This window comes from Ictidomys tridecemlineatus, chromosome 8 (genome assembly GCF_052094955.1).
Source record: "Ictidomys tridecemlineatus isolate mIctTri1 chromosome 8, mIctTri1.hap1, whole genome shotgun sequence".
NCBI classification, from domain to species: Eukaryota; Metazoa; Chordata; class Mammalia; order Rodentia; family Sciuridae; genus Ictidomys; species Ictidomys tridecemlineatus.
This window is the reverse complement of record NC_135484.1, coordinates 49,211,600-49,236,859: the sequence shown is the minus strand read 5'-3', so window position 1 is coordinate 49,236,859 and position 25,260 is coordinate 49,211,600. Positions and strand designations below refer to the sequence as shown.

Below are 25,260 nucleotides of genomic sequence, written 5' to 3'. Positions count from 1 at the left end.
ATAAACAATAGTTGTACAAGAAGGAATAAAATATCTGCATTGTGCTATATCAATTTTTGAAAATCTATAATTAATTACTTTCTAATAAAACAATGCCCAGATCTATACACTGTTTATTTCTATCGAACATTTAAGGAAGGAAGACATAAAACTCATTTCACACAAAATTTTTAAGGCACCTGAAAAAAGAAATACTATTTTGGGAGACCAGAAAATCTTGATGCTAACATCTGATAAAGATATTAAAAGAATAGAAAATTCCAGTTCTATTACTTTCATAAATATCCTATGAAATCATAAACAAAATATAGGCAAAGTACAGTAATATGTAGAGATAACAAATCATCATCACCAAAATGAATTCATTTCAAGGATGCACATTTGATCTGGAATTTCAAAATCAATCAGTTTAATTCACCACAGTAAAAGGACAGTATAGAATACCATATGATAATCATTGGAGCTAATAATTTTTAAAAATCTCATCTTAAATAAGGAGCAGAGAGTAGCACCTTTAATCTATTGAAGGATATTTAAAGGAAAGAAATATGAACATTATACTTATTGTTGAAATATAGAATGAATTTCTCTTGAGAGTAGAATGAGATAAAGATGACTGCTAGTCCCACTCTATATGGAACAAGCCAGTGCAATGTATCAAACAAAGAAATGAAAGGTACCTATGGGTTGCAAGGGAAGAGTGGAAACTATGTTTATTGGCAAACAACACAACTACATACAGAAAAGTTCCAAAAGAATAATACACTGATAAAATAATTCAAAAGTTAATTTACAAAGTTAATTGAATAAAGGTCAGTATACTTGCAACAAGTAATTCTAATTTTAAAAAACACATCATGTTCTAAAGCCAATCAAATAACATCAAATAGCTAGGAATAAATATAATGAAAGATGTATCAGATATCTACTGGTTAAATGATAAACCATTATTCAAAACAAGAAGACTTTAAATAAATGGGGTGGATGTTGTGTTAAGAATTGAAAATTATAAGGAAAATTCATCTAGGGTTTCTTTCTCTAGAAATTAGCAAAGCAATTCTAAATTGTATATAAAATTTGTATGAAGGATCAGGAATATCAAATATTCTAGAATTTAAATTAAATTGTAGATCAACTTAGGGATGGATCAGGAAAGCAGAAGGTCTCAAGACACTGATAGTAATTCCACCAAGACAAAGCCCAGGACGCTCTTCTGCAGGAAGTCACCGTCAACAGCTGGGTCTCATAGCTTGGCTTCCGTTGGGCTTTCAAAAGCAATCTTTACTTAGACACAGGCCAAGAGTTCTGAGTAGTCACAGACAGATCACAACAGCATTTATTGTAAACATTTGTCCAAAACAAACACAAAAGACCACAGCCCAGGCAAGAAGATGGAAGATCTATAAAATGACACACTTTTAAAATGGTAATACATCAAAACCATGAAACCAGATGCTATGAAAAGAGAACATGCAGAAAAAATTAGGTGCTGTTGGATATTAAAAGTATAATAGGTGAAATAAAATATCCCATTAGAAGATATAGATGAGAAAATCTTCCAGAAGGTAGAGCAGAAAACCAACAGACAAGAGTAAAAAATATAAGATGAGAAATTATATGACTAGTCCACTAGGGGTACATCCAAATAAAAGAAGTTTCAGAAAGGAGGACAAAAGAAACAGAGGGGAAAAGATTACCAAAGATGTATTTTAAATAAATTTCTCAGAACTAAATGTCATATGTTTCAAGACTGAAAATAGCCACAAAGTACCTTGCTCCAGTGAACTACAAAAAATCAATTGACATGGACTCATATCCCCCATATTTATTTTATCTTCAATAAAATAAATTCCAATAATTTCATTATCATTTTAATGCAAAATATCAACAAAAAAATTTCCATGAATATGTTAAAACACTTTGTTCATTACCATAAGATAACAACATGTTCTCTAGTGTGTTGAGCCCTGTGTTGAACTAGCACTAAATCAACTGGATGTTTACTTAGAATTATGTTTGGCAAGGTAACTCACAATAGAATAACATAATACAATATAACCAATAAACCAAGAAAAATATATTTCTCTAAATGAAGCAAAATTGTACAAAATAATATTTACCCTTATTACATAAATGAGCTCTGGTTTACCTTATCCTTCTCTGTTTGAAGAAATGCTTACTGCTATTGAGACCCTCCAGACTGATTTCATAATGTTCTGGGATTGTGAATTTAAGAAATGATACTTTTTTTAAATAATGATTTTCACTTCAAATTTCCTTTTCATTTTTTTTAATTCTACTGAAATTATGGTAACGTCATAGTTGATTGCAGCTTAAAGATTTTTCAAGTGTTGAAAGGTTTGAGAAAAAATACTCTCAGATATAAGTAGCATAAATTGTTTCTTTATTTATATGGTACGAGTAGCTGCGGTTGTGTGCAATAATTCCAATTTACTGCTTTCTGCCCTTTATGGTGGTCTTTAAGAACATATCAGTCTTTAAGCAACTCGGTGGATCTGATTGCTGAAGCAATCATTAGGCTTATCACCTGCTTTCACTGATGTAGTTGAATCAATATTATTCACAGCGTAAATATTACTAAGGAGTGAATACTATAAACTTTTCTTTATGGAACCCAATGACCTTTCTGAAGCATATTTTCCAATTATCAACATCTTAAACTTTACAATTTCATACACCATTCACTTAAAAGGATGAGGAGATCAGGGGAAAAGTTGCAGATGTCAATATGTATTTAAACTTCTCTTAAAGCACAAAACAGCATTTTCTTCTTTCTCTTTCTCAATTAATAGAAATGCTACTGCTCAGGTATGTCTTGTTTTTGCTTTTGAATAAATTCATACCCATAACTCTCCTTGACTTTATTTTAAAAAATTAATTGACTCACATCCCTAGGGATAATATTTTAGGACATTACAAAGGCAATATGGTGAATTAAATTTATTCCTATAAAATTCCAGAATTAATTTAGGAAACACTCATTGTATTCTTTTTTAGATGGTGAGGAAGGAAAAAAAAATGAAAGAACTTAAAGAACAATGAGCAGTGAATGAATGACCAGAATATAAAAGGGCAAGAGTAGAAGTGGTAATGAGCAGACACATACACAGGTAAAAGTTTAATTAGTTAACACCTCAGAATCTTCAGAGTCTTGGGAGGGAGGAATAGGGAGGGAATGAGGGTAAGAAAGATGGTGGAATGAGATGTACATCATTACTGTAAGCACAAGTATGAAAACACCAGTGGTGTGACTCTACTTTGTGTTCAACCAGAGACATGAAAAATTGTGCTCTATTTGTGTAATATGAACTGAATTTCATTCTGCTGTCATATATAACTGATTAGAATTAAAAAAAATAAAAATAAAAAAAAGAATCTTCAGAATCTTCTATCTAGTTATCTCTCACCAAAAATGTTTCTTATTCTTTTAGTTTAAACATAAAATATATTTCATATTTTAAACTTTTTAAAGAAAAAAGAGTAATTTTGGTTATTTTCAGATTATGTCCCTAAATTTGCCATTTTGTGGGTAGATTGTACCAAAAAGGCAAGAAAACTTGACTTACGGTCTATATACACTTGCACATCAAATGCAGTGCTTACTAGCCACATGTTATTTAAATTTCAACTTAGCTTCAACTGAAAATGTTCAAGTTTCTCTGTTGCACTAGCCATATTTCATGTGTTCCAAGTCCATTTGTGGCCAGTGGCTATTGTGCTGGACAGTGCAGATATGAATTATCTCCATGAATACAGAAAGTCCCATTGTTGAGTACATCTCCACACTGATCTTGCAATTTTAGCAGGAAGGAAAAGGAATTCACATCACCACCTCCTCTAACTGGCAGTCACAAATTAAAGGCTCAAGATCTTTCTGGGGGAAAAAAAAAACATACACACACACACTCACACACACACACACACACACACACACACACACAAAGAAAGAAAGAAAGAAAGAAAGAAACAAAGAAAATAATTCCATAATTGTTGCAAATGAAACCAAATTTCTAAAAAATAAAACCAGAACACAAAAGCCAAATTAAGTTTCTGAAATGAACTACAAACTGTTTCAATGATTTTTTTTTCACTTGAACTTATTGAATTGACTCACTGAATCGGTTTCTGGAAGCATAAGTCCGGACAAATCTGCATGACATTTGTATCAGCAATGACAGGAAGTGATGTGGGAGATGAGAGAGGAAAGCAAAATTTACCTACTTTAACAGGAAAATCGTAAATGTGGAATTGTCTTTTGAAGTTCCCCCTAAAATACTGTTAAAAGGATTGTTTTCAGACTTCAAAGGAATTTGAACCTCATATATCTCTGTGTCTTTATAAGCAAAGGTATCGCCCTATCCTAAAAAGGCTTTAGGATCTCTACTAGTCTAATTCTATTCAGTGCAAACTATTAAATACCTGCTGTGAACAGTATTTTCTGCAGAGAATGCAAAATTTAAGTAGAACAAAATTCCTTTTCTGAGGAAGTGAGAGTACAAATAATGTAAAGGCAAGTGTACTAGTGGAAACAAATATAAAGAGGCTACATTAATATGCAGAGCAAAAAAGAAAATAATTTTCAAATTCAGGACAGGAGAGGTGTTTTAGGAAGAGCTTCCTAAAGCCCTTGAAGATGGGGGATTTTTGTGGAAAATCTCAGGCAACAAGGGCAGTAGGAGCCACCAGAGCAAGACAAGGTCTGCACAAAAAGTGTTTTTGGCCAGAGTATCTCTGAGTCCTGGTCACACACAGCATTTATGAAAGGTATCCTGAAACAGAGAATTTGGGGTTGTATTGCAGAGAGCCTTGAAGAACAGGGTAAAGATATATCATGCTTGTGTTACTGTTGTTGGTTATCAGGATGCAGGACTGAGAGAGGGGTGGGAAAAAGTAAAAAAGAAGAACTGGAAAATTCCATAAGCTTTCAGTGTCTTTCAAGTTTTGCAAATCTCTGCAAGAGACAAATATTAAAATAGCAACTTAGATTTGTTTAGCATGTTTTCATATTAATGGTGTCATTGACTAAATCCTTACAAAAACTACCTTTGGTACACTTTATTATCTTTATTTTATAAATGATGTTAATTATGGTTTGAGTTATCACAATATACCTAGCAATTTGAGCTATATTAAAAGAAAAAAAATATTTCCGTTTGCTAAATGGTCTTAATCTTCCCACTGAAGCAGTAAATCTTACACTGTTTTGGTTGCAGAATCCTGTAAATACATAAAACTGTTAAGGACCCCAAGAGCTTTTGTTTAAGTGAACTATCTTCAGATTTATCATGAAACTGACCATGTAAAAAAATAGCATCTATTACTTAATTTTCAAAAATTTACATGCTAATCTACATAACACATTTTTTTTACAAAAAATAACTTTTACAAAAAAAATTCCTAGAATGGCATTATTTTACATATTTTCCAAATCTTTCAAATGTCCGACTTCATAGAAGTCAGCTGATTTCTCAGAGAAGCTTCTGCTCAGTCTGTTGAAACAGATTATTTGGGGTAAAGTATGTGAAGAAACTCCAGCTTCACACTGATAGGTAGATAGCTACAGAAGGAATAGTCCAATAGCCTTTTCAAAAAACTGCAAATATCTTTGATATGATGTCAAAAGTTCCAGTGGAATTTGAAACCCTCTCAATGGATTTTCTTGCATGCTGTTCATTTCAAATCTATTCTTCTAGACTGTACATTGATTGACTTATACTCATGAATGGTTCTATAGCAAGCACTGATCATATGGGAAATATTGGTTCACTAGATTATAGTTTCTCATTGTGGACACAACTCATCACACAAGATTAAAAATGTCACATGTTTTAACATAAATGAAGTCTTTTAAGTACTTTCAAGCTACAAGGATAGTTATAAGTTTCCAAAATTCAAAATTTCACTTGAAAGCTCAAATTATATCATTGGAAACAAATTCTGTAACTTATTTTCCTTGCAATGACATAGTCACTGTATTCATTTTCAAGAAAATGTCTAGAAAATATTCAAGTTTGAATAACTATAACTTGCCAGTTATTCTTTCAAAGACAAATGCTGCTTCATGACAAAAAGTGGCCAGTTCAGCTTACATCTCAATCATTACCCCTCTTACTTCAGTATGAAGCAAGTACTTGATGTACATAGTACTTTCCATTTTGACATACAAAATATTAAAAAGATGTGAAATCAAGGGAATACATCTGATGAAAGTAATATGCTTACCTTTTCACCAAGGACAATTTTCAGTGAGATTGGCATATATTTATGTGTGTGTATGTGTGTGTGTGTGTGTGTGTGTGCGTGAACTCTGTAGGTATGTGTGACCTGAGAATGTATGGTGGTAATACAATGACTACTAGAGCATGCTGATGCCATGGCTTTAATTTTTGTTAAAGTTGCAATATTTTCAGAATGAATATTAACACAGTAAAAAACACAAATAGCAACTTATTGTTATTTTGATCTTACCAAATCGAATTGAGGGACTCACAAGGGCAGGGCCCATGGACCATGCTTTGAAGACTGCTAGACTGAAGAATTCTTGTGCTTCTTGTTTGATTCCTATATTGTGTCACTGAATGAGAAAAGACAGTCACCAAATATCTTACTGAAAGCAACATTTACATGTTAGTAATCACTAACCTAAGGATAAATGGTTAAGTTTGCTAAGCAATTGATTAACAGCAAATATCAAATTGGCCCAAGACACTGATTTGCACTGAAAACGATGTGTGCCTCCCCCAAATTCATACGTTGAAACTCCAAGCCTCTGTTTGGCTGTTGGTAAGGGAGCTTTTAAAGGAGTGACTAAGGTTAAATGAGGTCATAAGTGTGGGGCCTTGGTCCAATGGGATCTGTGTCCTTTAACAACACACTCTACAGGTTAGCTGCACTTGCAGCTGTTTAGGAGGCTAAGGCAGGAGGATAAATAAATAAATGGGTAAGAGAAGACACCCCAGAGAGCTCACCATCACCATGTTTTCCATGTAAGCACATAGCAAGAAGGCTGCTGTCTACAACCCAGGAAGAGAGCCTTACAAGAAATTGACTCTGTCAGAACTTGATATGGGACATCAAGACAAGAGAACAGTGAGAAAACAAATTTCTGTTGTTTAAGCCACCCAGTCTACAGTGTTTTATTATGGCAGCCTGAGCAGATTGATACAGCACTTATGTATGATTCATGAAAACCCCAGCAAAGTGCTAGAATTTTACACTGAAAACAACCACCCGTGGACTTGAATGCAAGATAGGCTTTTGTAAAAACCTATGTTTTTGATTGTCTAATGTAGTGAGATGCTATACTATATTTACATACAGGTTCAGCTCTAATGTTAGGAAGTAGATTAGATTATTACTTTCTTTAATGCCCTATGCTTCCCAAGAGGAAGACCATATTAGTTTGAAGAGTCTGGATCCATTTTCCAAAATCAATACATGTTCTTTAGCAGTGACACAGTAGCAGACAATTGCATAATGAAGCTGTCTGTCTTTATTTACACAATGTATTTTTGTATTCACTAGGCCAGAAAGAATAGTTCTGTGTAGCAGCTGTCATTGTATTTTTTGCTTATCTCAGTCCTGTCTGCCAGTGTTATAATTCACCAGCTGACACCCGCGTTGGCAGAAACCAAGGGCCGTGATTTCATGCCAAAGCAACAACGGAGCTCTGAACTCTGACACAATTCATCTTAGTTCTAGTTAGTAAAGGGGGATTCTTTTTGAGTTTTCTCTCCCTTCTGTTGAAGCATTTTGCTGCTGGGAGGGGAGGGAGAGCAGGAGAAGATGAGGGGCAGGCGCGATGGAAATGAACACTGAGAGACAGTGATGGCTCTGTCTGGTGCAGTGGAACGGGGTCACAGGAAGACAGGGTCACTTGTGAGGGATAAAGGCTGGACATCCAGATAATGAAATTCCTGCTTGTTTGATTTTTTACAGAGTTGGAAGGATATGAGAGCACATTTGGTATCCAAAAATACACTTCTGTTCAACTCACACTATTTGGAGGTTCAAAGTGTAATTTCTGGCACTTTCTGATTTAGGAAGCTTAGACTCAGGCATGAAGGCAGTTGATTGTAATCATCAAAAATAGCCCTGTTTGGGTTGTGAATGCTTGATAAATAAGATAGAAACTATACTTGTTCAAGTTAATTTCTACACACTCATGTTCATGGTTCATGTAGGTCTTAAACTACAGGCAGAATGACTTCACCATGGAGGCAATATTAACCTTGAAAAGAAGTGTTGGACAAATATCACAACATTTTAAGGAGTTGCCTTTTATAGTTTTTTAAAAAACACATATACCCTCTGTAAGAATCCCCTAAATTTCCCTCAATATGCCTAAAATAAGAACTGTACTTTCCATCCTGTTTCCTGATACTGAGTGTGTCACCATGAGCAAAGTCAATTGCAGAAATGAGAAAAGGAACTAGAAAACTGAGGCCTTTAAATGCCACCTTGGTCTCAGTTATCACACTATATCAGCCAAAAGCAGGTGTAAAGCTTGAAATATTAAGGTAATTGCCTCAGTCCTCTTCTTCTGTGTGTAGACATAATCTGACTAAGAAGACTACAACAAGGGTATTGCCTTAAAAGCAATCTGACTTCCTTCCGTGTCTCAGGCTGACATATCTTGGCAGGATATAAAGCCAGTTCTGAAGAATCCTTGTAGTTTTAAAGAAAATATCTGATTTTTTTTTCTGATTGTGATCTCAATATTGTCTTAAAAACACAACTCTAAAGGTGGGGAGAAACATTATGTGTCAATACTACAGATGTATTAGGAAGAACAGAAATGAAAGGTATAACAATTTACCAAAAGTTTAAGATAAAACTACAACATGGTTCATAGAAGAGTAATGGGTCAATAGTCACTGAATATCAAAAAAAATTTGGTTTTGTATACTTTGCTGACATCACAGCATTGAATATTGCCAGGTTTTCTTAATGACGGATAATTAGCAAAGACTGTTTATCTTATGTGTTCTTTAAAAAGATAATATTTATTTAAGGGAAGAAGTTTTCAGGACCTTAGTTTTACCCTAAAATTGATAAAAATAAATTTATGGTGTCATACTTGCTCCAAAGGAAAAGAAAAATCCCATTCCATCAGACATTTTTAGAAGTAAGGCAGAACAGACTCTATGAGTACTTGGTGATAATTTTTAGGATTGAACTTAAAACGATGATGGACATATTTGAGAGGAAATGGCTAAATTGAGAGCAAAAGGATTGGGGCCCACAAGACAATGACATAGCTCAGAGGAGAATGATGAGTAGGCCAAGTGCAAGAGCTGAACAATGTCAGCATCCTCAGCTCTCTGTCAGAAACCGGGCTCTGGTCATGAGAGGAAGCTCTGGTCCTTTGAGCACTGAGAGGTCAGGGACAGAGGGTCTGTTTTATCCCCAAACATTCCTACTGCCCTTCTCTCATGGCAGTGTTGGAAAGCTAGTCTCCCCAAATCATATCTGCTCCTCTGAATAAATCCAGCCTATAGACCCGGACTGTTGGCCTACAAGTTAAAAAACAAAAATCAAATATGTCACCAGCATTTGTCAGTAGACTACACATAGAAATAGAGATTTCCAGATTCTCTTTTAAAACACTGGCCACTCAGACAAAATAAAGTGTATATTCTTGCAAATTCAAACAGTGTGTTTATGTGTGTCCCCCAATTTGCCTCAGTCTCTAGAATGCCTATTTGGTTGTTGGATCCCCACCCAACCTGCTTCAGTCATTCATCACCTACCTTCAGGCCTGCAGTGTGCGTTGTGACCTATGTTATTAAGTGGTCCTGCATGCACGCTCCTTCGGAGACCAAGCTTGGATTCTCCTGAACCATCGCGCTCCAAAGCGCAGGGTGAGACTCCTACAGCTGGTAAACTGAATTCAGTAGCATTCCCTCTTTTGCTCTTTCTTCCTTCCTTCCTTCCTTCCTTCCTTCCTTCCTTCCTTCCTTCCTTCCTTCCTTCCTTCCTTCCTTCCTTCCTTCCTTTCTTTCTTTCTTTCTTTATTGTTGGTCGTCCAAAACCTTACACAGTTCTTAATACATCATATTTCACAGTTTGATTCAAGAGGGTTATGAACTCCCAACTTTACCCCGTATACAGATTGCTGTATCACATCAGTTACCCTTCCATTGATTGACATATTGCCTTTCTAGTGTCTGATGTATTCTGCTGTCAGTCCTATTCTCTATTATCCCTCCTCCCCTCCCCTCCCCTCCCCTTTTCTCTCTCTACCCCTTCTACTGTAAATCATTTCTTCCATTTGTATTATCTTGTCTTACCCCTCCATTACATAGTTCTTGATATATCATATTTCACATTTTGATTCAAGTGGGTTATGAACTCCCATTTTACCCCGTATACAGCTTGCAGAATCACATCAGTTACACTTCCATTGCTTTACATATTGCCATCCTAGTGTCTGTTGTATTCTGCTGCCTTTCCTATCCTCTACTATCCCCCCTCCCCTCTCCTCCCCTCCCCTCTTCTCTCTCTACCCCCACTACTGTAATTCATTCCTCCCCCTTGTATTATTTTTCCCTTTCCCCTCCCTTCCTCTTGTATGTAATTTTGTATAACCCTGAGGGTCTCGTTCCATTTCCATGCAATTTCCCTTCTCTCTCCCTTTCCCTCCCACCTCTCAACCATGTTTAATGATGGTCTTCTCGTGCTCTTCTTCCCTAGTCTGTTCTTAATTACTCTCCTTATATCAAAGAAGACATTTGGCATTTGTTTTTTAGGGCTTGGCTAGCTTCGCTTAGCATAATCTGCTCTAATGCCATCCATTTCCCTTCAAATTCTATGATTTTGTCATTTCTTAATGCAGAGTAATACTCCATAGACGAATGGATAAAAAAAAATGTGGCTCGAGCTTTTTCAAGAGCAAATTTTACTAACAAGATATTGTCTACTCCTTTTAAGTTTGATCAAACTCATATCTAAAAAAAAAAACCTAAAGTAGTTTATTTGGAAAGAAATTCTTTTTTGACTAATGATTTAATTTTTTTCCCTCATTTGGTTTCAGGTATTTTTATTTTTCTAGACTTGTTAATTTATAGCAATTTACCAATTTGTTGATGTGTTTGTCTTGATTCTTCTTCTATGTCTTATGCTGTTTTTAAGTTTTCACTCTATAATAACATCTCTTAATTTTTTCCTGTTAATCTTATAATAGCTTTGTCTTTTTATTCTTTTTAAAGATTGAGGTTTTTTTTTAAACATTTCCATTGGTTCTATCATAAATTTCTATTTCTGTGATTTCTACTCTCATTGTTTCTTGCCTTTTAGTTCTTAAATTGAATACTTAAATAAGTTATTTTCAATTTTCCTAGTGTTTTAATATGATAATTTAAAATTATATATCCTTTGCTAAGATCTGGGCTCAGAAAAAACATAGTCTTTGTTCCATAACTACATTCAATGATACTACATAGACCTTATTTTTATTTTAATTCTTAGTATGTCCTAATTTATACAGATATATTTTAATTTTACTCTATAAGTTATTTAATTTTGTGTTCTCTTTTTAAAATATTGGGTAAGAAAATTGTCTATTTCATATGCTAATTTCAAAATCAATTAATTTGTTCAAAGAAAATGCCCTACACATTATCTGTTATTTTGAATTTTTCAACTTTTTACATACATGGTATATATTTTTGTCTTATTTATTAATTTTATTTTTCACATGTTTTATAAACTTACTAAATCTATCAGTTTCTGAAATGTGCTAAAATTTACTACTATAATTTTTGTTTGGCAATTTCTCCCTGAAATTCTGTATTGGGTAATTTGAAGTTAGATTCTCATGTGCAAAATGTGTATGATTTCTATATCTGGATATGAGGTATTTATACTTATATGCATTCACTATCCCCTGCTATCTCTATTAATTTTTCTTTAAATGTTATCTTGTCCTGATGTTAATGTTGTTCTACCCAATGGACATGGGTTAGGATTTTATGCTCTTTCTTTTTATACCTCTCCATTTTCAGTAATTCTGAGTTATTTTGTTTAGGTCTATCCCTTGTCAGAAACAGGTAACAGTATTATTATTTGTTTTTAAAATTTCAATATACTTTGGTAGGCAGGTATAGTCTACTTATACTAATTGAAATCACTAACAAATTTAGACTTTATTCCTACCATTTTATAGGATTTTAGCTGTTCCTCTGCCCCTCCCCCCCTTTTTTTCTTACTATGTGATGGTTTTGAGGATATCATTACATATGAACTGTGTGTAAATATATAGAGAATTTTGAAGATAGTTTAGCTAGGTATAACTACTAAGTTGATTGTTTCACTCTTGAACTTTTTTGGTGGGGGTTCTGGGGCATTTAACTACTGAGCCACATCCCCAGTTCTCTCTTTTTTTTTTTTTTTTTAATTTAGAGACTGGATCTCACAGGGTTGCTTAGAGCCTCACTATATTGATGAGCTGGATTTGAACTCACTATCTCCTGCCTCAACCACCCCAGTTACTGGATTACAGGTGTGCACCACTGCTTCTGGTTCACTCTTGTACCTATTAGGATAATCCTTTTATGATTTGTTATTTTTTATTCCCAATGAACAATTATTAATTGAATTATTGTTTCTTTGTAGGTTTACCTGTTTCTGCTTGAGTCATGTTACATACCAGCCCCAAATCCCAGTGACTTAAACAACAGTAATTTACTTCATAATCAAGGATGTATAAATTGACTTCAATTCAGCTGGTGTAGGCAAGGCTAATCCAGCATTTAGTTGGGTCCAGGTATTTTTCTCACATTCTTTTCCTGGAAACCAAGTTGAAGAAATCAGCCTACCTGTGGCATGCTCATCATGAAATAGTTCAAATTCAAGAGGACTTTAAACCTGATGCTAATGTATGGTTAACTCTGCCCATATTCTATTGGCACAGACTAATCACATAGCCAAGGTCAAAGTCAAAAATCCAGGGAATTCCAAACCATCTACCTTGACAAGAGTAATGACAGAAGATTCACAAGCTCTTAATACAATCTGCCATTATAGGAAAGTTATCTTCTCTCTGATAATTTTAAATATTTCTTCTTCATTTCTCCTCTGTCACAATAACAATTTGCTTTTTATTCTAACTCAGAATGATGTGAACTCCCTCTCTCCCCCATCTCACCCCCCCACCCCGTCTTGTTTGTTTGTTTGTTTGTTTTGTTTTGGGTACCAGGAGTTGAATTCAGGAACACTTAAACACTGAGCCGCATCCCCAGCCATTTTTGTATTTTATTAGAGACAGGTCTCACTGAGTTGCTTAAGGCCTTGCTAAGTTGCTGAGGCTGGCTTTGAACTCGTGATCCTCCTGTGATTACAGGCCTGCACCACCATGCCCCTCTGGTATGAACTTTTCAATTTGGAGCTCATAATTTTCTTCAATTCTAGAAAATTTCCATGCATCACTTTTTTCAATGTTATTTAGAGTCATTCCTTTAATGTATTCTGACATTTCTTTGAGATGCCTATGGTCTTATTTTCTCAACTTTACATGTATTGTAGTTTCTCTTATCTTTTTCAAATCTATTTCTATTTCTTCTTAACTGCATTCTGAATAAACTTTGGGGTTTATCTTTCTAGTTTTACTTTATGCCCCAATTGGAGTAACCTTTTTCTTCAATTAACAAATTGATATTTTTAGTGCTTCTAATTGATATCTTTTGGCCACAATTTGTTGTTTGTTTCTATCTATTTTTATTTCATAATTTTTGCTGTTTCCCTTCAGTCAGAAGCTTATCTGCATCTTCCCTCATTCTTATCTACTCCTCTTCATGTCAATAAAAAGCAAACTTCTGCTTTTATCCATGTTTAATCTCTTTTACCGTCTACATCCCATTCTCTTCTGCATCCTCATGGCTCTCAGTCTATGATTTCTTCCTTTTCACCTGTCTCTTTCTGAGCCTCTAGTCTTTAGGTATGTTAAAGTCCAATTGAACTTAAAAATGTTAACCCAATATTCCTATTCTGTTGCCCTTCTTTTCATCTTCCCATTTAATAACACTGGAAAATAGAATCTGTCTTCAGGCTTCACGTAACCTCTGAGTAACTTTGTTAAGAACTAAATTCCTGCTCCTCACATGTACGCTACCTTGTACATGGGCATATTATTATTATATTATATTATGTTATATATTGATTTAAGCAAGTAGACATGTTTATTCACACTCACCCACTTGGTTGAGAATTGTCATGCAAGACATCCTTTGCATAACCACACTTGATGTTTCCTCAAACTCCAATCAGACCTCACAGCCATAGTCTGTCTACTGCTCCTAGTATATGTTAAAAGTACTTTCACAGAGTGACCAATGGCCACCAGTATGCTAAATGTCAGCAATTTTTAATTCTTCTGTTTCTTTAAGTCCTGTGAATAATTTCAAGCCAGTAATTACCCTCAATTTTCTCTGAACATTCATTAATTTCTTAGATGTTAGGGATCAGCTATTTCAGATTTCTATCATACCTTTACCTGAAATTTCCATTCCCTCTGTCTGCTCCTTAAATGTCAATATTTCCCACATTCATAATTTTCATCACATTAGCTGCCCATTTTCCTGGTTGATTTTATCCACCCTTATGGCTTCACCTTTGACCTGTTAAGTTTCAAATCATCTTTTATCTACCCCTCAACTAAGCCATCACTGAGCTATGCAAAGCATGCCTCAACTTGGGGAAACCACAAGTATTTGGACTTGACGGGTGAAAAAGTATACTCACCATCTTCCATGTAAAGTCTCAAACATTTCTGAATTTCTTGTGTAGATTTTTGGCACTATTACCATCAAAACCAAGACCTAGGCCCTTTTCCCTTACTTTTCACTCTCCAAATTACTGAATCTTATCTATCATATATACCTCTTAAATTCTTATTGTTTTAGTTAGCTTTTTGTTGCTGAAACCCAAACACCTAGCAAGAACATTTTTAGAGGAGGAAAAGTGTATTTGGGGAGCTCTTGGTTTCAGAGGTCTCAGTCCGTCCGTAAAGAGTCAGCTCCATTCCTGGGGCTCAAGGTGAGGCAGAACATCATGGTGAAAGAGTACGGCCAAGGAAGATCTCAGGAAATGACAATTACAAAGAAAAAAAAAAAAGAGAGAGAGAGCTCTGTCCAAGAAGGACAAAATATAAATCCCAAAGACATGTCCTCCGAGACAACCTCCTCCAGCCACACCTTATTTGCTTACAGTTACCACCAAATTAATCCCTATCAGGGAATTAATGCACTGATTGGGTTAAACCTATTATATCCCAATTATTTCATCTCTCAACTTCCTTGAATCACACATGAGCTTTTGGGGACACCTTATATCTAATTCATAACACTTATCTCTCTTCTGTATCTCTGTTATCATTGATAATTCAGGGACTCTTCCTGGAAACATATACCCCTAATTTGCCTACTCATGGGCAATCCTGCCTGATCCCAAGGCAATCTCCACAGTTCATCTAGAGAGTGTTTTTGACAGTAATAATTTGAACAAGTATTCCACTAAACTTCTTATCTAGTTCCATACGCATTAGAATCTAAATGCTTTAAGAAAACTTTGTCCATATTAGGCACTGTGTTCTCTTCATAATAATAATGTATTTATATATTTTCATGTTCAACACCCTTTCATAACTTATTCTAACTTAGCTGGACCTGGTCCCTCTCCTCCGATAGCTCTGGATAATGACTACCTATTCTTGAAGGCTAAGGAGAGAATTACTTACCCCTGGAGAGCCTTATCTAACCCTTTCTTATGAAGTGTCAAAGTAACCTGCTTACATCTATCACAATGCATATAACGGCATATTAAATGATATTTACACTTCCTGCTTCTCCAACTCTAATGTGAGCTTTCTTATTAGCACTTTTTTTTTGTGTCAGAAAACTAGCATAATATCTGTCACAATAGATGATCACTAATTTGAATAAATGGATAAATAATTATAATAATTTAATGTAACCTAACCCAGGAAAAATTTTCAGATCTGTCAGTACATAAATAATTTATTGCCATGTGAAAGCAGTAATATTTTAAGATGAGAAATGTTTAAGTTAAGGAGATCTTAATGGTGTTAGATGTTGACCAGAGGCCTGAAAGAGACAAGAATAACAAAGACACAAGCATTGAAAAAAAATTTCTCTTTCCCCTACATGGTTCTGCCAAAATATTCCTGATGGCATCAGCAACTCTTTCTTCAAGTCTACTTTGTGCATTAAAAAAAAAATTCTTGTGCATTCAAGCAAAAACACCTAAGAGGATTTTTCTGACAGGTGTAACAAATGTGTGCAATGACTTTCATGACATAGTAACTGAGGTGAGAATTTTATTGAATTCTTTTTTTTTTTTAAACTGACAAAGAATATACAAACAGTGGCATTAAATAGACCTATGTTTCTCTACCTTTTTTGATATTTATGGAGATATATTTCTAGTTATTTGTTAGATAATAGTAGATCCAAATGTGTTTTCTTTTGAAAAGAATAATATTTATGTCTTTCTATGAGATGGTCAGTCCTGACACAGTACTCAAAGCACCCAGACTTCATTGATCATTGGTTTAAGAGCTCTCAATACTTCATAATATGTTTGATCATAGGTGGTTTTCAAAGTTAGGAACAAGGCACTTCCCATGTATTCTCAAGTGTACCACCCCTCTGCTCACAAAGTCAAGGCTCTCATATGAAGACTCTGCAACTTGCACATCCTTTCTAGAGATTAACTGAAGAAGTACATAGAAAGGGAATCCATTCAGGAAGAATTTTATTTTGAATACATGATTTTGGTTTCAAGTATGTAATAGTCCTTTGTAGATCAAAAAGAACAATATCCTACATTTATAAATTAATGCAGATAAAATTAGAATAGCTTGAAAAATATTTGTGCAATAGAACAGTTTTTGAAATGTTAATGATCTTTTTACCTTAGCGTCTAGATTTATTTCCTCTTTTCCATTCAAGCAGCAAATTTGCTAAGTCTAATGATACAGCATTTTCTTTGTAGGTATGAATATACCCTTGGAAGTTGTACATTGGATACCCACAATTTGTTTGGCTTTCCTAGTGTTTTAATTAGAATTAATTACTTATGTTTGAATATTTAGAAATTTCAAATGAAACTTCAGGTTTCTGACCACTCTTGCAAACCTGGGTAGCTTTAACAACACCAAGACCGATTTGTATGGCAGCAACCGCCTGCAGCTGAATAGATGCTGGTTCCTTAAGACAAGGCAAGTGTTCTCTAGTCACTGGGCCCACAACCCTTTTATTCATCCCCTTTCCTTGCTGGACTTGAAGCATTTGAGTGTAAGAATGCTGCACAAGGAAGCTTAATATTCCTTCCAAGAATTATCTAGCCTTTCAATTTCAAGATAAAATAGGGTACACTATAAATATTTGCTACACACACACAGACACAGAGAAAAACAGAAACTATATACATAATCACGAATCAAATCTTCTTCAAGTCTGGATTATTAAAAGGGAGAGATGTTTCCTGTACTGAAAGAAAGAAAGCCCTCCAGGATTTAAAACACAAGGCGTGCACAGGGAGAGTGGACAGCATGTGTGCAACTTGAATACAATGGATCCATCAAAGAAACCTTGTGTAGAGATTGCCAAAGAACAGTCAGCATTTCCTTTAGAAAAACTAGCGTTAACCACAGAGAGGAAAGGGAACATTCTAGGATACAGAATGAGAAGAATTAGAGTTTGTCTTTGGACCAGTAAACCTGTGATTATTTAGCAGTTCATTTAAAAATCCATCCCTGGATTCATAAAAACTTCCAGAACATTTAAAATGATCCTATACTGAGAAGAACATCTTGTTGAATCAAAAAGAACTCCAATCATTTGAACAATAGTGATTTACAAATAGCACTACCTTAAGGAAACAGAAGAGAAAGCTCAGAGTATCTCTTTTGCCCATATAACTTAGACTTTGGGGAATTACATAAATATTCTCACAAGCTCAATGGTCAGCTCTTCTGTTTCTTCTGTCTCTATCATGCATTTGCAATATATCATGAAGACATCTAGCTGGCATACAGTAGTTAAAACTATGTGTTGGAATAGAAAAATCTAATTGATACAGCTCTAAAATATTGCAAATATTTGATGAGTGTCAAAATGTCAGACTTCTCTCTTTGCTGTAGTATTAAAATCTTTTGATTTTAAGGAGAACATGAAATGTCATAGCATCAGAAAATTTCTGTATGGGATTTCATTTTAATTTTTTTCAAGTAATAAGTATATTCAATAGAAAACTTTTATCCCTGCAAAAAAAAATTGTCTTCAAGAAAGTTAGCTACTGAAATATTGACTTCTTTTAAGAAGCCTCCTATTTTATTTCTAACTGGCAGCTGTTTATTTTGAAGGTTACTAAGATTTCCAGAGTGCTTAGTGCTTAGCTGAAATACTAATTTGAAGTTTACAAAGATTGATACATTTTAATGTAATGTCATGTGACCTTAATCTACTTAAATCTAAAAAAAATTATTTTTTAATGATCCATTAGATTTTTAAATGTGTTCTTTATTTTTGGAATGCCAATTTGGCTCATGGATCAGAAATTTAAAATGCAACAGAAAAAATATGTCTTGGGGGGAAAAAATAACAGGCATTTGTAGCATGATGGAAAAGTTCTATTGAGCTTTGAGGGAAGTCCATTCAATCTCACTGACATTCATAAATGATGACTAATGCATTCAGATAGAATGAGTAATTTACCAAATTACGGACATTTGGATGGGCTCAGAATGAAGATCTTGTTTGTTTGGATATGTCCTGAAGTGAATCTCAATGAGGTTCACTTGGTTATGCCTGACTCTACAAATAGGCTTCAGTCACTCTCTGAACAAAAGCCCTGACATGTAAATAAATGTGCGGATGATGGCCAGCTACATTACTCTTTTTGTTCTCGATCCTCTCAGGGATAGACAACCCCATTAAGAAATACCAGTCACAAATAGATGACACCATTATACTTATCACCTAAGTACCACCAAAGACTTCCTTAGACAGGTGTGGGTGTCACAGTCAACATACTCACAATCACAAAAGAGCGGAGACACTTACTTGCTAGCAACTTGTGGGCTACCCTGCCAGCACCTTATCCACTCCTTGATGTTAGGGATTCACTTAGGATGGGCACCTCCCACGCGGTACCACAACAAAAGAACTTAAATCCTGAACATACTTCTTTTAAAGGATTTCCATCCTCTGGTATAAACCAGAGAGGAAGAAGAGAAGCAATAAACCCAACTTTGGGTGAAAGCTGCATCACCAAATGTCCTATTATGGTGTTCAAATTGTATACACATTTTGGCTGTTTCTATAAAGAATATAAATTCCAGGTAAAAATATAAAACCATCCCTTCATGGAACTGTTTTATTTATATCCTTCCCAAAATTAGATCTAGTGTATGTCTAATCCAACAAATTCTGTTCATTTAATGAATATCACTGAAAAAAAAAAAGATAGCCTACATCTTTGATAAGCTGAATTGAATTAGGAACAATAGTTTTTCTACAAGTAATTACTTCAACTTCAACAACAAATAACTACCTAATTGCATTTCACTAATAATTAGAAATCTTATTAACACCCTGTCCATAGCAGTTACACGTTCATTTTTCTGCCACAGAGGTCATGATTCTGTCTATTGTTGGGCTGTTCATTCTGAAGTTTCCTTCAAATACATACAGAGCACTAACTACACAATAGAAAACAGTAACATGCTATATATAGGGAAGTGGGCAAGACAGAAATTGTTTCTGAGAACATGGAGGTTATAATCTTGCATAGAAGACATATATTGAGGGGCTAGGGTTGTGGCTCAAGTGATAGAGTGCTCACCTAGTACATGTGAGGCACTGGGTTCAATCTTCAGCACCATATAAAAATTAATAAATAAAAAAGAGACTACATACAGATCAAGGAAAATAATAGTATACTTGAGGAACTGCCCCAAAGCCAGTATGTTTGGAGTACAGACAAGCTAAGGATGTGGCCTCTCTAGAGTAGCCAAGGATGAGACAGAAAAGGCAAGAGTAAGCCAGATCATCCTGAGCCTTGGTTACTACATTGGGGTTTGTAGACTTTATCGCAGAGATGACTGAAAGTCACTGCAGGGCATATGAGGCTGCCACTAGAAAGCGCCATAGAGTGGGTGGCTTATTCAACAGACATTTATTTTCTCACAGTTCCAGAGACTAGAAGTCCAAAATCAGGGTGTGTCAGAGTTAGTTTCTTCTGAGGCCTCTTTCCTTGATTTGTAGATGGCTGTCTTCTCTCCTGTCTCCACATGGTGTTCCTTCTATGTGTCTGGGTTCTAATCTCTTATAAGAATATCAATCACATTGTAAAAGGGCCCACCCTAATAATCGCATTTTAATTGAATTACTTTTTAAATATTTTTTTAACTAGAGATTGAACCCAGGAGCACTTAACAACCAAGTCCCAGCTCTTTTTTATATTTTATTTTGAGACAGTTTGCTTAGGGCCTCTGAAAGCTGCTGAGGCTAGATTTGAACAGGCAATCCTCTTGCCTCAGCATCCAGGGCCACTGGGATTACCGGCATGCAAGCCACTGCATCCGGCTTCAATTACTTCTTTAAAGGCCTAGTTTTCATGTTCATTCACCTTCTGAGGTCTGGGGGAAGGGGGAGGATCAAGATTTCAACATGAATTTTTTTTAGAGGTGCACAGTTTCGCTCGTGACAGGCTTTTGTGCAGAATAAACACATGATCCTGTTGATTCTTTTGTGTTCTCTGGTTGTGATTTGGAACATGGAGCAGAGGGGGCCAGAGAAGACCAACATACCATCCTAGGGGTCTTCGTTGCACTCTAGGGGAAGGCCCCAGAGGTTTGCTGGGGCAAGGCCTACCTTTGCTAATGAAGACTGTGACCAGTAAATTGAGGCAAGAAGTAACACGTACTATTTTGTGACAGGAGGGGTAGAGAAATGATAGAGGCAAACTGAGGTAGATCTGTGAATACGATGGCAGGAAGTTGAGGTAGTTTGCTTTCATGATTTCTATTTTAATTTTCTGTGAAGTAGGCCATCTGCTGAGAAAGAAAAGAAAGAAAATTGTAGATGTGAGTTGAGTGGAAAATGTTTCAAATTGCCATTCCAGAGAGTGGGGAAGCAAGCTGACTAGCAAAATACCTCATTAGAATTTCTATGAAGTGCTAAAAGCCCCTGTTAAGATGAGTGACCACAGATTTAAATTGGTACAAATCATTTTGTGTTGTTTTTCTCCTCTACCATGCTTAACTGTGTGGGCACAGATGTGGGGAAAGGTACAGAGTTGCATCCTTGCAAGGTTCCTATTTCTCTGGACATAGGAGTTCTAGGCCCTAACCTTTCCTGTTCCACTCATGGGAATTTCCCAGGTGCTTAGAATTTGAAGTTATAATTTGGCAGAAAAGGGTGGGGTAAGAGGTGTCTGCTGACAGGACTGTTGGAAAGACAACCTCATGGAAGCCATTCACTGTGGAATGTGGCTCCTGGGAAATGTGTCCTTGCTCATCTTGAAACATATACTATAAACCATAGTTCCCTGTATCTTTATATGTTGATATATCAGAAATTCAAATGCCTGTTTGGCTGCATACTTCCCTGTATGGGAAACATGCTCAGAGTTTAATAAAACAGGTATCCCACTCATGTCACATTTAATATAAAAACACACAAGATTTGACGAAGGACTGCTGCCTGGACCTCACCCCCCTTGCTCTACCCATTAGTGTTCCACTGGGATTTGACATTATTCTCACTGTCTTGGGAACTAAAAGTAAATTCATCTCTTGCCTGAAAACTTACAATAATCTCTGAGAGTTTGAATGCAAAAGGGAAGGGACCCCAGAATGCCTAGGAATTTAATACATCCCTCCCATCAACTTCTATGTGCATGAGGAGCCAACAGTTTGGAACATTTCAAACTGTTCTATTGCCTCCCCCCACCACACACACACACACACACACACACACACACACACACACACACACACACATGCACACACAAGTGCACACACACAAGTGCACACACACAAGTGCACACACACATACACACACACATACACACACATCTGTCACAGCATAAAGCTCCGCAGAACCATAGGAGCTCAGATTTCACATATCTCAAAGGGAAGGAATTTAAGGATATACATTCCACAATACAAATTGTTTTTACATACGCTACTACTTACTGTGTTTTGTAGCAGGATATGGGCTCTTGGTGTGAAATAATAATAATGACAAGGGATTTGCCAATAAAAAGAAACTAGATACTGTAAAATATTGTACATGCAAAATGTAACTCCAAGAGAATGTGTACCTATTTTAAAGCAAAGTATGTTAATCGGAAACTTACAGTTGAGTCAGGCTTTGAATTTTCTGAATAACTGTATCATTTCTGTGTTAATCTTTATGGTATAAACTATAATATTAAAGCTGGGGCCTTAAAGAGTATCTAATGTGCTTTTAGTCTAAAATACCAAACATAATACAATTTTTTTTTACAAATATACTTTTCTTCCATTATTTAGGAATTATTTGTAATTGCAAACAGGTAAAACTAGATGTTACCATCTGTTGGAAAGGAAAGAACACTCTTGAATTTATTCACTGTTAGTAATTAGAGACCTGAATTGGTAAAGAAAGAAGAGGGAGAAATAATAGAACATGGCTGGGTGGTATTTTTATTAGATTGTATCCTTAGAGAATCACTTATGTGACATTCCAAAAATAATGAATAGGACCCCCCAAGTTAAAGAACCCACTGAGCCAGAATTTTGACAGCTGGACCCCTTGCAGTGATGGTAACCAAAATTCTATTCCCAGGACTTTTTATTAATTGAGACTTTTTTTTCCCCTAAAATCTAGTTTCTAAATTTCTACTTTCAGATCACTAAAATAGATGTGCATGTAGAAAGTTATAAATCCTACAATTTATTTTACTCTATACAGAATTCTTGAAAGAGAAAAAGGAAAAAAAATGCAGTTCATATGGCAACTAGGAACATCTATCACAAGCTCCCATAGTCTTCTAATTAAAAGCAAATTTTCCTTCTATTTCCCATCATCAGATATCTTACCACCCCTTTTAGAGAATAGAAGGAAAAAAAAATGCCTTTCATTTTGTATAAAGGAAATAAATCTATCTAAGTAAATAAAATAGTCACAATTCCCTTAAGTTCAGGGAGAAGTTTAGCCTCAGATAGTATAATTTGATTTCATTTTTTTTGTAGAAACAATTCAAATCTCATATATTTAAAATATGTTCTATTGCATATCAACATCTTATTTTATATGGAAATTTATAATCTCAAAAAGGCAAGCTAAGAAGTAAGAGGGACATAGTCACAACTCCTCAAAGCTTTTTTACCAAAATGAAATGACTATTAAAAAAAAAAAAAAAAACAACATGTGGCAAACAGACCTGCGACTGTTTTAAATTGGAAGCATTCCACCTCCAACTCTCAGTTGAAGACCAGAATTGCTTCCTTTTGCCGGAGGTCTGAGAAAATCATGCTGAAGAGGTACACAGCATGTTTGTTGTGATATACTTCAATTCCATGGACATGTAGCAAACTTTAGTTACAACACCATGAAATTTTTAAATTTTTTTCCAATATCATATTTTTTTCTTTCTCTTCCATTACCTTCCTCCTACATAGGAAAGTATGGCTATGCATTATCTAAACAGCAGTGATCACCCTTACTATTCCACGACAGCACACTTGACCCTTCAGGTCGATTTGGATGTTTATGGTTTTAAATGCTATTTCTCAAAAGATCAGGAACTAAGTTTCTTCAGGATACTTATTTCTTTCTGCTCTATATTCCACTTCCTACTAGTCCAGACAACGTGCTCTTCCCATGGAATTTTCACCATCCTTACAGCAACGAGTACCCTGAAGCCAAGTGTAGGTGATGGGATTGAGGACATGTTTCCCCAAATATGGCACCCAGGCATCTCGGAATACAGCAGAAGCAGGGGGTCTTTGTGACTTTCCTCTGACGCAAGTCATAATACCTTCATTTGAGAGATAAACTCTTAGAAGAAATAAATGTCTTTCCAAAAACACAAGGACACAGAGTTGAACTTGAAGAAGGAGCCCTTGCTATGTTCTCTCCAGTTTATTATGATTAGATCATACTTATTTTGTCCAATCACACTTTACAAATATCCATTTCTTCAATAAACTTACCATAAAAAGGCAGCTTCCTTATTTCTTTGGATCTCCTTTTCCTCATGACAATTCCTGTGACATGTAAAACTTATATTAAATAAATGTGTATGTTTTTCTCTTGTTAATCTGTCTTTCGTGATAAGGGCCTCAGGAACCTAGTGATGAATACAGAAAGAAATCTTTTCTCCCCTATGGGGGTAATAACACTTTTCACAGGATCTAGGCTTCTCTGTATTGCTGTAGTTTCCTCTGAGTGAAACTTATAATATGGTGTCCTCTAGACAGATTCATAGAATCTCTTTGTATAATTTTTCATGTTTTTTTCAGGGCCACTTCTCCTTAGTGCTCACATTCCTGCTTGTCTCCCAACCTTTCCCTATCAAAATTATCCTCAGGAAAGCTGCAAACATTTAAGCATGATTGAGTGACTCTAGTCTTTGAGGTTATTGAAACTTAATAACAAACAAATTCTTAAAGAATTCTGTTGTTATTTGCAGCGTTGGAGCTTAAGCATTCAGAAACTCTAATTTTGGAGGTACCATAGAGATTACCCCCAAAGAGTTAGTTGCCTGCTCTATCTTCACTTATCCATTATGTAAGCCCTTGGTACCTACAAGATATCAGACAGCATGTGTAATCTAGTAAGGCTGAGAGACCCCAAAACAAACAAGGAATGCATTTAAATGTTAAAGGATCTCTCTCTCTCTCTCTCTCTCTCTCTCTCTCTCTCTCTCTCTCTCTCTCTCTCTCACACACACACACACACACACACACACACACAAAGACAAGGAAATTTACTTTAAGGTGTCAGCAAAAGCTTCAGGGAGGAGATGATACTCTAACTAGGTCTGAAGTAAGCAGACATTTTCTAAGTAGATGAAGGAGTGAAAGGTTTTCTGGAACCAGGAATTGCTGTGGGCCAGTAAAGAGTTGGGGAAAGTATGAATTATTCAAGCAAAATAAAATGAGATGTAAAGCATTACTCAGAAAGAAATGAAATAAGACAGAAAGAAATCAGAGCCATATCACTGAGG

At 35.4% G+C, this 25,260-nt stretch overlaps 1 protein-coding gene across 49 annotated transcripts in view; it reads right to left on the bottom strand.

Moving 5' to 3' along the window:
* LOC120889308 (uncharacterized) overlaps positions 1-25,260 on the bottom strand; it is a 306,686-nt gene that overhangs the window by 6,451 nt on the left and 274,975 nt on the right. For 43 of the 49 annotated variants that reach the window (XM_078019425.1, XM_078019423.1, XM_078019414.1 and 40 more), the window contains one exon: positions 6,490-6,595. The gene's annotated coding sequence lies outside the window, so the exon portion shown is untranslated. Of the gene's footprint in view, positions 1-1,320; positions 4,973-6,489; positions 6,596-20,967; positions 21,098-24,244; positions 24,299-25,260 lie in introns of those variants that run through there. The other 6 variants (XR_013424946.1, XM_078019378.1, XM_078019381.1 and 3 more) reach the window with 6 other exon arrangements.